Here is a 7246-nt window from a genome sequence, read left to right as displayed (position 1 = left end):
TTACAGTTGAAGCTCGGTGCGTGTTCCTTGACCCCGAGCAGAAGATGGTTATGAAGATGAAGGACTTTCAGGCAGACATCACCACCTAGTGGTGCAAAAAACAAAAACATGCTTCTACAAAGACTGCACACCAAGAAACAAGTTCAATTATTATTTATTATACAGGTTCTGGATCCACTGTCCCCCTGGTTACTGAAGCATCAATGGATGCTAAATATACAGCGTAATATTTTATTGGTCCAGTATGGTGTGATTTTAATACGAGTTTGTTTTGTGATTAATATGAATTATGTACACATCTAATCTTTTCTCTACAAAGTCTCTGACGATCAGTGGCGCCTCATCCGTAGTTCAGGTTGTGCACAGCCCCAGCATATACAGTATATCAGTTTAATTTAAACAAAACCTCATTCACAGCTGCATTTAAAAATTGGTTTTGAAAAAAAGTTGCTATTTGACAGATCTACTGTATATTAGATATATTCTCTACATTCAAATGTGTTTAAAACATTTAATATATATGATAAATATCTGATATCTGAAATAATAACACAGACACACACGCATAATAATAATAAAAAATTATTTTAAATAATAATCCCCCGACCCCCCTCGCTGACCCGTCAGCAGCACGTCAATGTCAGTATGAGTAATGCGTGTGTTTTATCCTAATAATTAGCGTGTGACGATGCGTGTGTAGTAGAATATGGACAGATTTCTTAAAAGAAAAGCTCCAGATGCTGTTGGACCATCAACTTCATCCTCATGGAGCTATCCCGAGCGAACAGCTGGGAGCAGCAGCAAGAAGAGAAAACAGAACATCTACAATTTCTTGTCCTATGACTTCACCTTTATCAGAGATCCATCAGGTCCTCTTCCTCTGCGTCTGGTTTGTGGGGACAAATTGTTGAATGAAGCAACGTGAAATGGCATCTGACAAAAAATCCCCCGTCACTAGTAAGCAATTTATTTTATTCCATTAAAACGGCAACATGAAAAACAAGAGGAAGTTATGATGAAGAGCGCAAAAGTGTCCGAGAAAGCACTGAAGACTAGCTATCTTTTGACTGAAACAGAAGGCAAGTCGAAAAAACCTCACACAATCACTGAGACGGTAATCTTCCCAGCACACAAAGCTATCGTTAACACCAGGCTAGGTCCACAAGCAGTGAAAGAAATATCCACGGTTCCCTGTTAAACTACACAGTGAGCAGAGGAACAGATGACATGTCTTCAGACACTGGAAGTGTGGTTTTGGAATAAATCCGATTCAGCGGGACATGTTCCTTACAGCTGGATGAATCGACTGACACTAGTGGACACGCGCAGATCTTATGTTCGAGTCATAGATGGCGACAGCTTTAGAGAAAAGTTTTTATTTTGTAAATCGATAACAACGGGAGTTTAGAGGAGTTTAGAGGAGAGGTTGGACTGGAAGGCGTTGACATGACGGGAGTACGAAGCGCTTCATTAGCAGCGTCAGAGCACAAAACCCACATGTGAAAGCTTCTCACTGCTCTTTACACAGAGACGCTCCTGGAGGAACTCTGAGGTACTGGACAGAGCAGTGGATACAGTTCAAGGCGTGGCCACTGAAGAGCCGTCTATTTTCGATTTTATGTGAGGAAATGTGAGCGGAACATCAGAGCTTGTTATTACATACGGCCCTTCGATGGCGATCACGCGGCACGGTTTTGGCACGACTCTACGACCTGAGGGAAAAGTTAAAAACGTTCCTCAAGCAGGACAATTCTAGATATGCGGAGTTTACAGACGTGGAATGATGTTCAGAACTCGTCTACCTCGCAGATGTTTTTAAGCATCTCAGTGAACACAAACATGCAAGATGAAAATATTCTCACTTCTACAGAAAAATTGCGGGGCTTCAGGTCCAAGCTCGCCCTCTGGTGTTCTTTTGTTGAACAGGGCCAACGTGATATGTTTCCCTTGTGCAATACACACTCACGGCAGACTCACAGCAGACTGCCCGCACTTCTCCTACATGAGAGGTTCAGCTTTTATTTTCCAGCTCAGTGTTATGCTGAGTTTGACTGGGTCCTTGATCCTGGGAGTTCATCAGGACTGGAAAGTAGAAAAAGCATGCCACTGCAAGTACAGGAACCACTCACAGACCTAACGAAAGATCACAGTTTACTACTGAAATTTCATGACATGGCTTTGGACTGTTTTTGGATAACTGTGAATGGAGAAAGAACATCCAGCTGTTGCAAACAGTGCCATTAGAGTCCTGATGTCCTTTTCCACAAACTAGGTGTGTGAATTGAGGTTTTCTAGCCTGAGATACATCCAGAATAAATACAGAGAACGTCTGAGAACCGTGGAGCAGGAACCTTGTGTCTGACTCTCATCCGTTCCTGCCAGAAGTGATGTGTGCATCATCTCGTGCTCAGGTTTCAAACGGAAAGTAATTCTTTTCCTTTGAGTGTGTGTGTGTGTGTGTGTGTGTGTGTGTGTGTGTTGGGGGGTGGTGTTGGGAAACACTGCTCTAAACTGTTCTTATAGCATACACTAACACACTCCACTCCTTCATGAATGATTTCTCTAAAGCAGAGGCATTAATACGGTTTGTAATCCAGATGTTGTGTGTATAAATCGTTTACTCTGCAGATATATTCTAAATGTAAAACATCCATGAGAAACAAATTCCACTGTAATTATGGAATCGTCAGAAAACACTGAAACACAAACACACTGAATATAAACTGCAGCACACACCTACATGCTGTTCTTCGTGGGTGGTTTGAGCAGGAACAGGAAGCCTGGGACTGAAAGGTTCTAATGTACCTTATGTGTGTTTACCTCACTGACTATGATGGCATTTAGTGCTGCAAGCTATCATTTAAAGGATGATGTGAAACAGGCGTGCAGGCACAGGCAGATAACCTTCCTGTAATAGTCAGGGTAAGAAAACACACACACACACACGCATACACACTCACTCACACACACAGATACACACACACACACTTACACACACACTCACACACATACATACATACATACACACATACACTCACACACACACACACAGATACACACACACATACATACACACACTCTCACACACACACACACACACACAAATATAAAGTGATATATGTAAATGCACTCTGCATGAAGAGAGTAAAATAAAACTGAAATGAAACTGAAGTAAACAGTGAGACAGAATTACTGGAGTATTTTACTGCTGACATCAAACTAGTGCTGATGCCATTTTACAGTCTAGATGATAGATCATTACATGATACTGTGATACTTTACACTGTGAGATTGGACAGTGATTGGACAGTGATTGGATAGTCACAGAAAAAAATTGGAAAAGTTCTTACAATGTTAAAGTTATAATATTTACATTTCCTTTACAAGTAAGGTTTAGTGTGGACTCTCATTCCTGACTCGATTGGAGTACATGTTACAGTTACTGGAGCTGTCTGTCTGTCTCTGTCTGTCTGTCTCTGTCTGTCTCGGTCTGTCTGTCTGTGTGTTTTTCCACTCAGGAGAAAACTGAGGACAGTAAAGTGTAGTCCAGAATTATTTTGGGTGTTATTATAAACTGTGATTAAAGGCTGTTAATACTCGTTATAAAATCATATTGTTTACTATAGTAATAAAACACGTACATGTTAATCATCAACTCCAGGATGTTTACAGTAACTCCTATTCTTCATTTCATCTTTATTAGAGCTGTTATAAAGCGCGGTCATGTTTTAATCCTGACTTTAAACAGCGAGTTAAACAGGAACATTATATTTTTTACATTACTGTTGAACAATGTGTTCTTCTCACCACTAGGTGGAGCCAGAGAGTTAATTTTCAGATCATCTTTAAGGCAGTGAATATGTAGGGAATTAATAAGGAGAAACTGCAATCAGTTCTCTGTTTGCTATCGAGGTGAACAGGAGAAACTCTTACCCATAACCCTAACCCTGAAACCAAGCTGTTCCACTAATGGGACCATTAAAACCAGTCTGTTATCCGTAATTCCACTGCTGGTGCTCTCAGAACAAACCTGTTATCTCATATTCTCCCACTGGTGCCTACTTCTTGACCAACTTAATCAACCTGTTATCTCAAATACCACTGTTTTCCACTTTCGAATCAACCTGATTGTTTGTTTGTTTACTTTTTTATTGTCCCCCTTAGGGGAAACTAGTTTTGCAACAAAACATAACAGACATACAGACAATATATAATACACAAACAATATATAATACACATTGCACAAATCATAGTTCATATCAGAAATCTACCTATTGTTATAGGAGATTTAGATCTCAGATATATGTAGCCTCAGTCCTACCGTTATTTCCAGCTTATTGTAAAATACAATGTTACGGCCCAGTCTAGGTTGGGCCGCACAGCGTAACCAGCTCGGGATTCAAGTTGATTGATCTTTAAATTGTAAGTGAGGGAGCCAGGAATAACAACAAAACAAGGTGGTTCAAGAAGGTTGTGGTGTATTATATCATACAATATATACAAATAACTATACAAACTAACCAGAACAGGCGTATCTTCAGGGTGGGCCAAGGCCAAAATAATAAACAAAAGAGCTCTATGATTAGGTAGCTAGCTTACCTAAAAGGAAAGAAAAGAAAATACAAATATCCTTAGCTACCTACCTAAACAAAGAAACAGAGACTAAAGAAACCCTCTCCCAAAATAAATGGCAGCCACACCCCTACAGCCAGTGAACCAACTGAACACATATATATACATACAAGTGAAGAGAATACAAAACAGATTTAGGGATAACCAAACTCAGAGTCAAAACCAAGCAAAAGTCAAAGTACAGAGTTAGCCACAAGGGCAAGCACACAAACCAAGTAATCTCCTAACAACAAACAACCAAACACCTCCAACATCCCACCAATTCTCACTCCATCTGCCTCCTTAAAAATGGCCGCCAATCAGTGAGGTCATCAAGGGGGTGGGAGCAAGGCAGGCTAGGGCAGGCTGGAAAGTCTGGGACGGACCGCACACAAAATGTCACAGCACAAACACCCCCCCCCCCCCCCCAAGACAGCGGGTTGTAACACCCCCCCACCTAAGTGTGAACCTGAAAGGATTCACAACAACAAAAACAACCAAAAAACAATCCCTCAATGACATCAAGCTCATGACAGAGTATCAGCGATCAGGGAACATGCAGATCACCTCAATTTTGGCAGTTAATGGTGTAAGCACCCCTTGTCCTACCCGTTTACCCAAATAGGAGACAACTGCTTTTCCAAATTCACCTTTATCAAAGTTCTTTTGTTGGACCCGTGGTAACACACAAACAGGGAACACAGAAGATTGTTGGTCACCAGGCTGAATACTAGCATACTCAGGTTCTGAAACTACTTCAGGTAAGGGAAAGATTTTATTACCAGCTATATCATTTCCTAGAATGAACGAAACACCACTGACGGGCAAAGCTGGACGAACAGCCACCTTCACCAGACCTGAGAAACCCTCGGTTTCCAAATATACCATGTGCAGGGGCGCATGAATCACAGCCAGATCAATGCCTTGGATTAACACGTCACTGCCTGCATACGAAGCTTCAGAGAAGGGTAACACCTTTTCTAACACAAACGACTGAGCAGCTCCAGTGTCTCTCAGCACACGTACAGGCTTCTTTACCTCGTTAGGACCCAAGGACACATATCCTGAATATAGGAAAGGTTCAAATTCTGGCTCAATCTGACAAAGACCTTCAGAAACATTCTGTGAAGCTGCGGCTGCATTAACCTTTTTAACCTCAGTTTGTTGCCTCGCTTGCTTTCGCTTTAGTACTGAGCAACTGGCAATGATGTGACCCGCCTCATGACAATAAAAACATTCATAAGACCCAGTTGAGGGTTTAGAAAAGGTACGGGTTTTATTCGCAGGCTTTGATAAACATGCTGACGCATCTTTCCGAGACGAAGGAGGACTGAACACAACTTAATGGGTCAAGACAAACTCATCTGCAAAAATAGCAGCTTTAGACAGTGTATTAATTCTCTTCTCATTTAAATGTTCCACCAGTGATTCTGGCAAACATGACTTAAATTCCTCCAACAATATCAGTTCCCTAAACCGATCAAAGTTCCTCACGCCACTAGCTGAACACCATTTATCACGGAAAGCATGGCTTTCTCATGGGCGAATTCCACATATGTTTGGTGCACGGATTTAACAGTGTTCCTAACATTTTGCTGGTAAGCTTCTGGCACACGCTCATATGCTCTGAGAACCGTAGCCTTAACAGTATCATACTCTAAACTCTGTTCTAAGGTGAGGGCAGAACATGCTTCTTGTGCTTCACCAGAAAACTTACACTGCAATAACAATGTCCATAAACTTTTTGGCCAACTTAATGTCGTGGCTATTCTCTCAGACACAGCAAAATAAGCATCCACTTCATCTTCTCTAAATACAGGCACTAGCCCAATGTGTCGGCTAAAATCAAAATTAGGTGGACTCACCGATGAGGACGGCACTGGAGTCGGCTGCGGTCTGGAGTGTTCTGTGTCAACGGGATACGGGGAGGTTGCTCTCAGGCAGTTAAGCTTCCGTGGCAGCGGCACCGGCTTCCGCTGCTGAGCTGCCAGGTCGAACCTTCTCCCTTCAGCGTCCAGCTCCTGCTCCTGAACTCGCAGTAGCTGTGTCTGGTACTCTTGCCGTTTAATCTCCAACTCGAGCTCTTTTAGTGCTAGTTGCAGACCGGGGTCCACTGCACCGGCCTCAGGCTGCTCACGACCTACCACAACCTTATACTCTGGCTCAGTCACGGCCTCCGCCCTGCCGGTAACCGGAAAAGGCTTGGTAGGCTGCGTAAGCTGCGTAGGCTGCGTAAGCTGCGTAGGCTGCGCGGCGACGCCCGGAAGTGCTTCGCGCTCAGGGAGGATTTGTTGAGCCACGAGTGCCTCATACAACGCTTCTTTAACTACATTTTTTCTAGCCGTACAGAGAAGTGACACATGAAAAAAGTCTCCAATAAGGAGTAGATCATCCTTCCTACACCTACCAAAGTCCTCTAACGAAGGACACAACGTAAACGTAATCAAGTCAAAAGTCATATTACAAAGGGCACAATACACCAACACAACCTGACTCACCACACAAAACACAAATAAATAAAGACTCCGTCCCGGACGAGCCCCCAAATTTGTTACGGCCCGGTCTAGGTTGGGCCGCACAGCGTAACCAGCTCGGGATTCAAGTTGATTGATCTTTAAATTGTAAGTGAGGGAGC

The sequence above is a fragment of the Ictalurus furcatus genome, chromosome 6, assembly GCF_023375685.1.
Source record: "Ictalurus furcatus strain D&B chromosome 6, Billie_1.0, whole genome shotgun sequence".
Lineage (NCBI taxonomy): Eukaryota > Metazoa > Chordata > Actinopteri > Siluriformes > Ictaluridae > Ictalurus > Ictalurus furcatus.
This window is presented reverse-complemented; position numbering follows the sequence as displayed.